The 11,151-nt window shown below is 43.4% G+C and overlaps 1 long non-coding RNA gene across 3 annotated transcripts; it reads left to right on the top strand.

The window, feature by feature from the left end:
* Positions 1 to 1,267: 1,267 nt before the first annotated feature.
* On the top strand, positions 1,268 to 10,741 carry LOC139053308 (uncharacterized). 3 transcript variants are annotated; one of them, XR_011510403.1, is made up of 3 exons: positions 1,268 to 1,300; positions 8,073 to 8,189; positions 10,720 to 10,741. It is a non-coding gene; the product is annotated as an uncharacterized lncRNA (long non-coding RNA). The 3 variants fall into 3 exon arrangements; XR_011510404.1 differs by lacking the exon at positions 1,268 to 1,300 and adding an exon at positions 2,724 to 3,454; XR_011510402.1 differs by lacking the exon at positions 1,268 to 1,300 and adding an exon at positions 3,461 to 3,910.
* The last annotated feature ends 410 nt before the right edge of the window (positions 10,742 to 11,151 follow it).

Genomic DNA, 11,151 nt, shown 5'->3' with positions numbered 1-11,151 from the left:
ATTTATGGCACTGTAGATAACAGGCTCAGGGCAGTCAAATAGTGATAAAGGCTTGGACTGTGATCACTAGTGATGTTCGGCCCACTGTGGCTTGGATGCAATACATTCTATTTTTCCAAGTGGGAGATGGCTTGGAAATGCAAAATGCTATTTCTGTCTCTTATTGTGAAAATCTGATGACGGAACGATCGAGGGTATTGCGTTATGAATTTTCTGAAGTATGGAAATTCGGGTGTGCATTTATCGAGGGCAACTGCCTATTTCGTTTCTGGCTGTAAGGAATTTGGTGTGCGTTACAGTTGGACATATAAAAAAAGCATGAACACTAAATACAGTAACTGCGTTTACTTTCCTTCCATACGAGAAAGGTGCTAGTATCTCCATTGGGATATGCTAGAAGTCCTGCTGGATGAGTTATAGAACCAATTCTATAACAGAAACGTAAATTGCGGCTGCCATTACACAAATGTTTAATGAGTATACATTATAAATTGTCCTTTTGTTTGTCTCTGTTGCTGTTTTAGCATCAGCTGTAAAGCAGAGAATCTGTTTAAAGTCCTTATGAAGCAGTCTGTGGTTTAAAAAAAAGAAAACTGAACTGATACAGTAATATAACTTTTAGTGTTTGTACGAAAATTTAGTATTTCTTGGCTTTGGTTGTAGCATTGTTCAAATTTGAAGCTTGGCGAGTCTGCAGTAGCTCCAGTTCTTTGCCCATGTGCATTTTCGCTCATTGTACTATACAGTAACTCTATTGGTAGCATGTTATTCTTGTACCTTTTGAGAAATTGGAACGGTTTTATATGGTTTTATGTGGCATTTGTGTAGCAGCTAATGTAGCTCTAAATCATAGTAGCATGCTTGGCTGGCACATAGTAGGCCCACAATCAATGGAATCCTGAGATAGTTATGATTTTCCTTTTTTCCCTTCTGTATTTAAATCTGCTATTTACATTGGTTACATTCAATGTCGCATGCCAATTTGAGCCTGAGAAAAGTTTAGAAAAGCTATTGCGTTGGTGTAAAGCTCACATACTTCAAGGTCTTGTGGGGGCAAGCGAAATTGAAGCTCAGCCTCTTTCATAAGGAGTCACAGAGCATAATGATCGTGAATCACTTGGGTGAGGCTGAGAGTGGTGTAGCAGTGAGAAGAGTGAGGTACATAATTCACCCACTGCCGATGTGGTACAGTGAAGGCATTGTTCATTGCTTGCAGGCACTCGCAAACTTCAAAGGCAGCCGCGTCGAGTTCTTCAAAGACCTCAGTTCTGCCAAAAAGATCAAGCGGAAGCCTCGAGCCGTAAGGGTTGTTTGTGATCCTGTTGGTGTTCTATTTGGTACACCCCCCTCCCTCCCGTGCATTGCTTTTCTGCTCATTGCTGGTAAACGGTGCAAAAAGACAGGGAAACGCATAATGCGGCATCCCTTTTTTGCAATGCACCTTGTTGCCCTGTTCAATAGTGCTTTATTACTAACCCAAGAAGATAACATATTATAACAGTTTCATCTAATAGAAAAATGTCATAGTTTATCTGCAGGTTTTGTAGTGTTCCTTGAAAGTGAAACTGTTTTACCCGGCGTAGTGACTTAGCAGCTATGATGTTGCACTGCTAAACATTAAGTCGTGGGATCAAATTCCTCCCATGGCAGCCACATTACGATAGAGGTGAAATGCAAAAACACCCATGGTGCCATGCATTGGGTGGCCAATAAAGCTCTTTAGGTGGCCAACATTAACCCAGAGTGTCTTACTACACTGTTCCTCATAATAAGATTGTGGTTTTGGCAAATGAAACCTCAGAATTTAAAAAAAAGGAAATAAGACGTTTAAGTCTTCCAAAGCCCTTAAAGGGACACTAAAGGTAAATACTAAGTCGACATGGACTGTTTAAATACTATTCAAGACTCCTGGCAACGCTTGTTTCATGTCAAGAAAAGACTTAGTTTATGAGAAAATTGCATCTGAAGGGTCCGAACACCTCTATCGCAATTCAAGTATCCAGCCACCCGACCGGGGAATGGTGACGTACATGTGCCATTGCCGTCCTTTGCTGCCTTCAGTGAGTAAAACGGTGCCCGACAGACGGCGGTACGGATTTTTGCATGGAACGCAAACGCGCAGCCATGGAGAAACCGAGCCAAGACAGAGCGGTGGATTCACTGCCACTGCAACTGCCTTTCATCAAGTGGCGTGGTCAGTTCGGGCTTCCCGATACATCACACGGAAGGGGAGTTCTCTGCTACTTGCAGTTTGTGCGAGTTTCGCGAAACAGCGAAACCAGCGCAGCACTACGAGATAACGAAACTACTGAAACACGAAAGCACGGGCGGCGCAGAGTCGAGCAAAAGGATGGATAAGTGGGCTAGTTGGTGCGTGCTTTTAGCATTTTGTAGTTCCTGTGCGTTTTTAGCGCTCAAAGCTTTTATTATAATGCAGAGTCGAGCGAAAACAAAACCTTTCGACCGCCTGTGTTGTTGTCAAGGGTAATGTCAATCAGTTCTTTAAGAAATAATGAAATGAACTGGGCAAGTAGCATTTTCTTTCGTCTTATAAAGCTATGCAATGGTGTTTTTATAACGAGTAGCTGAGAACTAGTGACAGAGCTTAAGGGGGGAGGCTACACTTGAAATACAACTTTTTTATTTGTGGACAGATCTCAACGAAATTTTCACACATTGTGCATTTTAATATGCAGATTCTAAAAATATAATTAATTTTGCCATAGGATAAGCACTTTCTGATATAATCCAAATGCATTGTGTAACTGAGTCCTTTGTTTGGAGGAAAATTAGCTGCTAAACAGAAAACCCTAACATAGTAATTTGAGTATAAAGACTATCTAGGATGTTCAGGGAGTGCCATAAGGTATTATTCAATGTTCTAGGCTAATCTGAGCAAGAGTTAGAGCTCATCAAAGTTGTGAGAAAAAAATGCCATCTTGACATGTCAAGAATTTGACCCATTTCAAAAACTTTTGGAGAAGAGTGCTGCTTTGAAAAGGTGCATATTGCTTACTGCATACATTTATCTTTCTGGCAAAAAAAAAATTATGTTGATAGCTGAAATAGGACAAAAGCTATTTTACCTCCAAAATTGGAAGTCTGTCGGAATTGTTGTTTTGAGAAATCAAGGAAAAACGTTCTGCAACATCTTTATTGAGAACATACCAATAAAATCTCAAGGAAATTCACTAGGGGCATAATCTGGATACATCTTATCTTTTTGCCACATTTTGGCCGGCTTCCTTGCGCTCAAAGAGGCTTCTCGCTTCTTGCTGGAGTTAGCACTTCGAAGGTCCGGCGCTCCGGACGTTTTCCGGCGCTCGCTGCGCGCTCGCTACTTTCTTCAGTCGTGAAGGAAACGGTGCCTGCACGATCTGTGCCAACACGCGTGGCGTGGGCGGACGAAGTGTTGACGCTAGACGCGCCAGTTGGCAGCTCGGAACTCGATCCGGTAATGTCCAGGCAGACCAGCAACCGGCAATTCCGCGAGTATGACAGGCCTAGCCGCCTTCCGTCGCGCATTGCACAGCCGCTTGACGCGTAGTAGCCTTGAGACAACAATCTTTTCCAGCCATCCGGGCAGCGAAATGAGCATCTTATCAAACGTCGCGAAGCAAGCGGCTGAACAAACGTAGACAGCGGCGCGATGAAACCAGAGATAAACAGACGTAGCGAGACGCGAGAGCGGTCGAGCGCGCGCCGACGAGCACCGGACCAATAGGAGCGAGGCGCGCGGGGGTGTGCGCGCTTTGGCCAATCGGCGGCACGGACGCATCCTCCAGAAATGACGTGATAGCGTCGGTTTCCCTTCTCCGACGCCATTTTGAACTGGTGCAAAATGCGCACAAAGAAAACAGCTTCAAAACAAGCGCAAGATGGCGGCCATCGGCCACCGCGTTCGCAAATGGTGACGGCGCGAAGTTTGAACATTTTTGACCAAATTTTGCTGATTTCGCGTTCACCCTGGCCCCTTTAAGCGCGATTTTTTATTATTTTCCGATTAAATTTAGCTTCTAGATTTCGCGGAGGGATTCTTGAATGTATAAACGTAGCGAAAATGCACTTTTCCGAAAATCGACTTTTTTGTGATTTTTTGCCGTTTCAAGACCCGCGTCCCCCCTTAAATGAGCAGTACCTTCGTCATCCGGGGAGTCTCTAATTGTGTGCTGCATATACTGCAGTTTCTCGATTACTAAGGCTCTCTGTTTGTGACAATATTAACGCCTTAGAGATTATTTGCCTTTGGTGTCCCTTTAAGTTTTACGAAGTGCTAAGAAATTCTTGAATTTTGCTTTCAGCAAAGTTTAGTGAATTTATTTGTGTATTTGACCATGAGATTTTCGCAAGCTGTAATTTCAAGCAATTGAACCTGATTAGCATCTTTGTGGTGGTGGTAGGCAGAAGTTTATGTGCAAAAGGCCAAATGAGCATTTGTCAGCAATAAAAAAAAAGTTTGCTTGTTGTTTACACAATGTCTTCCGTGAAGATTTCATGCATTATGTGGTGCTTTATTTCTTATAAATGTACTGTTGGGGTGCTTAAAGGCCATGAAAACATACTAATTTTGTACGCAAGAGCTATTGCAAACCCTGTATCCAATATTCGTTAGCATATATATATATATATATATATGTATGTATATCGTACACGCTCATATCGACAATATTATAGAGTTGCTTTGTTATATCCAATAATTTGACATTTTTGCATGGTAAATCAGGGTTCAACTGTGCTATTTCTGTATTGTTCCCCTAGCTTATTCCATGGCTAGTGTATCACTGTGTCGTTTTGTTTCTCTACTCGGTACTTGCATTACAACCAATGGTAAAACGAAAGTAATATACAGTTAACTGTCGATATAACGAACTTGAATATAATGAAATTCTAGATATAATGAAGTATTTAACATTCTATCATTTCCTGTCCATGAACACTATGTATATTGAAACTCAGCATAACAAAGTGTGTTTATACCCAATTCAGGCACGTACCCGCCCCCCCGACATTAAGACGCATACCCCCCCTCCCCGCCCACACGCCACCACTTCTCATACACATTCCTATAGCGCCGCCAAATCAATGTTGAAACTTGACAGCTATTCGGCGGTGAACACTTTGTTGCCTTTTTCACTCCTTTTGGATGGCGGTAGTTATCGGCATCCTTTGGGGTGTGAAGGCCAGTTCCCTCATCGATTCGGTGCCCACGCGATTAACTCGAGATGCATTTAGTTGTCACCATCTTTTCTACGGTCTTGTGCTTCGCTGTTGCTTCGTTCGTGCAGCGTTCTTCGTTTAGACTGATCCAGGTACCAAGAAAGGGATTCGGTTCGTGGTCAGCTGGTCTGTATGCACATGGAACGAGTTGCTGCCAGAGAAAACGCCAATTGCGTTTAATGTTTCCTTTTGCTTCATTATTTCCTCGAGTAACGGCTCGCCGCGACGCTGACAGGTTCTCGTAACCATATAACTGCGATACGGGTTAGATAAGGCGAAAAATAAAATAATGCGAAACAGCGTGCATCATGAAACCCTGCAATAACCCTTAAATCCATAAGCAACATGGATGTCATCCGTTACCTCGTCTGGTTTTTGCCTAATTGTAGAGCACTTTTTGTGCAAAATTGCCAACTGGAAACTAGATTTGTAAGGCGTTGAGAAATTAAGCGACCTAGTGAGGAATCCATTGTCGGCAACCGAGGCAACAGCCAAAGAGGAAGAAAAAGCAAAAGTTAACAAATTGAACCATTGTTTATGAAAATATTTATAGATCAACATCTTTTTATTTAAAGAGGATGTAGAAAAAACGCCGCCAGAAGTGCATAACAATTCCATGTGCTTCGAATGACGCTTCTACAGTTACCAGTCGAGCGGCCTGACGTAGCCACTTCTATGCTGTGCTTATATAAGTGTCTTGCCTAGCTTCCGCAGTGGGGATAGCACGTTTAGAATCGCAGCGTCCTGCGCCCTACGAGGTTGTGCTGGACTGGCAGCCAAGCATTGCTACGTAACTTCCCAAATAACAATACAAGTCGTTTGCAGCACTTAACTTGGTAGAGCATAAACGAGGGATCCAAAAGAACTGTGACGGTTCCTCAAATATATATTTCTCTATAGTTCTTCCAGAGCTCATTCAAAATACGCTACTGTAGTCGGATACAAATTATGTCTGCAGTGAAACCCCGCCCACGCCCTCATAACCGCCAGCCACTGTTCCTCCGGGAGGCTGGAAATAATTCGTACTTCAAACTTTTTCTGTTCCCCAAATAAGGTGGTAACCACAAAAATAAAATTATTAGCACGTAATTTTATACATTTTTCCTCGCCTATTACAGTTGAATGGCCAAACCCTAATTCTTTATTGAACTGAAATAACATGCTTGCTTTGCTGCCACTGTTTATTAAGTTTCGCTTTAGTTGGCAGTGAAGTTTCATGAGTAAAACGGGTTCAGCAGTGAAATGAAAGGCACCGCACACTTTTGAAGAGTGAAATGCTCAGACTCCATACACTTGGTCCGTGTCTGTAGCACACTTCATTGCTTCCGCCGATGAAAAGACTCTTCAAGAACAGCAGACGCTCTGGAGGTATCAAGTATGACTACATTTTGAAAAGGCCGCATGGTGACGATTTTGTTTGCTTCTGTAATTGGCTGGCGAAGTAACACAACCACGCGCGGTTTTTGTGCCTTGGTTTCCAACTGCTGTTTTTTTTTTTTTTAAGTTGTATTCTACTAAAGTAATCTTTGTTTTACATCTTGGCTTCTTTACTTCTTGGCAGTGTTCTTCCTGCGGTTCTTTCCTGCGCTTATTTCATTTCTCTTTCGTGGGTTTACGAGTTTTTATGGTGAATGGTGGACGTTATTCACATTTATTCTAGTAAAGTACACCCTCCCCCCTCATTTGCATAGAAGTTACCTTGGGTTGCCCCCTCCCCCCCGAAAAAACATCCTGCGTACGTGCCTGACACAATTTGAATATAACGAAATGTCACTGCCGCTGTGAAGGAATACCGAGGCACTAAATAGAAATTTCTGAGGACTCAGTTGGTCAAATGGTTGAAATACATGTGGCTGCTTAAGAACTTGCCTCTACAATTGTGCAACCCAGAGCGGCCACCAAAGCAGTACAGTGTCATGTTCCTTGTAAAGTAAAAATGTGACGAGATTCTATCACGCCCCATGTGTGACCTATCACACCCCATGTACCTGGAGCACTGTGTGCTGTAGGTACAAGTGAAAGGATGGAAGGGTGAGCCAAGAAGGATGCTGGCTTGATGAGCACACTCTTCCCGCGTGAGGAAGGGGAAAGGAGCGAGCTTCCGGTAACGCATGGGTGATTGGGGCAAGCGTTAACGTGCGTCTCCTTTTCTAGCGCAGCTGTGGCTGCGCATGGCCGTCAGTGTGGCTTGACTGCATACACAGCCTGTGTGCCCTGCTTTTGAGGTGACCTGCCACACGCGCAAAGACTGGGCGAGCTGAGATGGCGTGGCCCTGTGCACCGTCTTCGCTCTTTTAGTGATGGAGGTTGCGCAATCTCAAGTTTTGAAGATGCATCTAAGCAACAAGCAGACGAAGCATTTGTCTCCCGGCTGCTGGTGCTTTTCATGATAACATCGCCCCACTGTGACCAACACTACGAGCTGCGGGGGCAGAGTGTACATGAAAGCATGGCTGGCTTCGCTTTGTACCGCCAATGTGATGATACCGTCAACACGGTATGAAACCGTATGTTTCGTTGCTGACTCTCAAGTTGAACAAAACAATTGTTTTTTTTCATTCAAACCTGTTCTTGCCTATTTCGTCGTAATTTGGAGAATTTCGCAGCCCCTTCCGTGTAAGAGAAGTTCATCTGTGACTACTCATTCTGCATAAAGTATTGAATGTCAGTATAACAAAATTTGGTATAACAAAACAGTCTTCCTTATATGATGTGTACATCTATGCAGTTTTAAGGCCAACTTGCTGATCGACTAACCCAGCAACAATATCCACACATTTATGAAACCGCACCTTGTCACTAGCACAGCACCTTGTTTTGTTGTGACACCTTGTGTGGCATGTGCATTGTTGCAGAAGAAGCCTCTCTTCAAGCTACAAGCCCCCACATACGAATACCTGTTGTCGTTTATCAAGAATGAACCTGACGATGAAAATGACCCAGACTGGTGTCCCAACAGTGAAAGGAGCCAGGTAACCGCACGTTTCACCTTCATTACTCTGGACCAGTTCACAGTAATCTGCCCTGTGCTCAACAAATGCAACATTCAGATGTTTGCAGCAGTTGTTGTGCAACAGAATTATGAGGCGCTTTTATCACAACTAGGCTCTTTTATCACAACTACAGGGTTGCTAAAAAGAAATAGGTGAGGCTAGATTGCTGGTGTATATTTACGGATATTAGTTAGGATCACTTGCCTAGTTTACCATTCGTGACACCATGGACCAAGGAAATTCGTCGCCAAGTCCTAGCATTGTTGTTCCACATTATCGCATTCATGCATGTGCATCCCTAGCTACACACACAAGACTTGTGTCTCACCTCCATTCGTTTCCTACTCAACTAACATGCACAATCCTTCCCATTATCCTTGCCCAGGGTGCCCTCACATGGAATTGCTCATAGGTTGGGCCTTACTGTGAACTGAAGATTCATACTTGAGAAAGGACTAAAAACAATTGAAGCTGGTGATAGCCATAGGATCAATTTCTCTCAACTATAGTATTGGCTTCCTGTGACGTACAACACAAAAACCATTTGAGACAAGTGGCACGTGAGTCGGGTCGTATACCATGTGAGAGTGCACCAATTTCTATTGGGTCACAGATAAAGGAATGAAACACAAGAATCGTAATCAACCATACCACTACTTTTTTCATGAGTCGTATCTAATGGCAGCAAGTTTCTTATAAAAGCAAGAGACTTGGTAGGGGTAGGGGAACGGCTTGTGATGACCAACCCTGTCCGTGCCAGGAGCCTCCAACGCTGACCCGCTGAGCAGATCTTCGACAACTGCCGACTCTTCTACACGTCTCCCTCAAATCTTTTGCCTCAATATATTGCGAAATGAAAACGCATATAGAGCTGCATTCAAATGTTGCATTGGGGAGTGTTGTAACCGTGAGTGAATCTTTTTCACCTCTATGAATGGCCTTAGAAATGGTAAGCTGCCGTGTAAGAAGCGTCATTCAAAGCACTGTTGTGTGCATGAGTTTAGGGGAAGCTTCTCCCAAGAAGCTCCTATTCTGGTACATGGGAATGAAGAAATCATTTTGCTCAGCATGCACTGCGCCACATTTATTGTCATTTGTTGCATTTGAAAGAAAGTTCAAATCTGCCAACTGCTAGAGTAGATAATTTTACACCATTTTTTTTACAGAAATTGTTCAAAATCACATAATTTAACAAGTGTAGCACTGTGCTTGCAACTCTAACTTAAGCATAATGAAACATAACTTATGTAGCCTGCACTCGTTAGACATCTTAAGTGGACAAAATTGATATTTTGTGCAGCACTATGAAAACTCCACTAATTCACAAGTACTTTTGCAAAACCATCGTAAACATAAAAATATCATGTAAGCTGCTATATATTGTCGGTTATAGAGGCTATGACAGATGCAATTCTTTCTCAACTTGTCAATTTTCTGTAACTTCTATTGAAAAAAATTGAGGCCCTAGTTTGAAATTTCGGTTTGAGGCCCTAGGGTGAAATTTTGCTTCCTATGGTTGGTAGAATTCTGCTCTCTTATGTGCAGCAAATTTCATTCATACTAGCAGTTGTCTAACAAGAGCATTGCACTACTTCACATGTAAATATGAAAGTGAGAGTTGGCCCAGAGTTATAATCTCCTGGCTAAATCCACCTTCCTTTACACTGAATGTGCACCTTCCGATGAGATGAAGGCCAAAATCCAATCATTGCAACTGCATGTAAGCTGTCCATCAATTCCCACTTCCTTCTTCATGCCAACTTTATTCTTTCTATGCACCTCACCACTGGCACGCACACGTAATGGCTCTGTGCACACTGTACATAATGTAAGTACTTTGCATGTTGTGTTAGGGGGAGGGCACCTACGATGGGGGCTACTATCAGCCGCACCCCAAGGAAACAAGAAAGACGAGATCTCCAGGAAGAATACCAGCTAGTCGGTGGCCAAGGACGAGTGGTGTGCCGGACCACCGGTACTGCCACACTAAATGTGGCTGCAGTCTCCTTCAATGGTAGTCTCTACAGATTGAACTAAACTACACCGCCCCGCTGCATTGCGCTTTCTTATTGAAATCTGGAATGCTGTGATGGTTGAGCGAGGCCCGTCGGTGTTGCCACTGCAGTTGGAAAGTGGCTGCAACATTCTGTTGCTTAACCTGCAGTCGCATGTTTGATTCCCGCTGGCAACATTTTGATGGGTACCGTGCATTGGGTGCACGTTAAAGAATCCCAGGTGGTCAAAATTAATCCGGAGCCCGCCCACTATGGCGTGCCTCATAGTCGTATCATGGTTTTGGCACGTAAAAGTCCAGAATTTATTTGTAATTTCAACATTTCGGTGGGGACAAGATGGGAAAAAGATAAAGCTTGTGTATCATGTTTTGGGTGCAAATTGAGCGACCCATAGTGGTGAAAATTAATCCAGAGCCCTTCTCTTCAGCACCTCTCATAGCCTTTGGGTTGGTTTGTGATGTTGAATTGAATCACTCTTCTTTTGTTCCCTTCAGGCCAGCCGCAAGCGGAAGTTGCAGGAGCCTAAATCCATGAAGGTATGTTATTGCTCTTCTGTGCCTTGGAAGGGGGACTTCATTAATGGAGTTAGGGGAATCACTTTCGGCATGCATGCGCGTATAGGTAACTCCTGCACCACACCTCGCACTTGTCAGAAGAGGACAGGCAAAAATTAGTTCAAGCTCAAGCACTTTGCCAACACAGCGCTCCAGTCGAATCCAGATATGGATGTTTCTCTCGTGGAGAAACTGCAAAGCCAGGTACTACTTTGGTCTGCTTTGATATGCTGCCTGCAAAAAAAGAGGGAGAGAGAGAAAATGGCAAAATATTACTAGTGGTGCTACAGTGTTCTGGTGCTAAAGTCAGTTAAACTTATTAGTTTTCAAACCTGTCTTCGCACTTACTGAAGCTGTTGTTTGTTTTGAACA

Source organism: Dermacentor albipictus, unplaced genomic scaffold (genome assembly GCF_038994185.2).
Source record: "Dermacentor albipictus isolate Rhodes 1998 colony unplaced genomic scaffold, USDA_Dalb.pri_finalv2 scaffold_87, whole genome shotgun sequence".
NCBI lineage: Eukaryota > Metazoa > Arthropoda > Arachnida > Ixodida > Ixodidae > Dermacentor > Dermacentor albipictus.
This window is presented reverse-complemented; position numbering and strand designations above follow the sequence as displayed.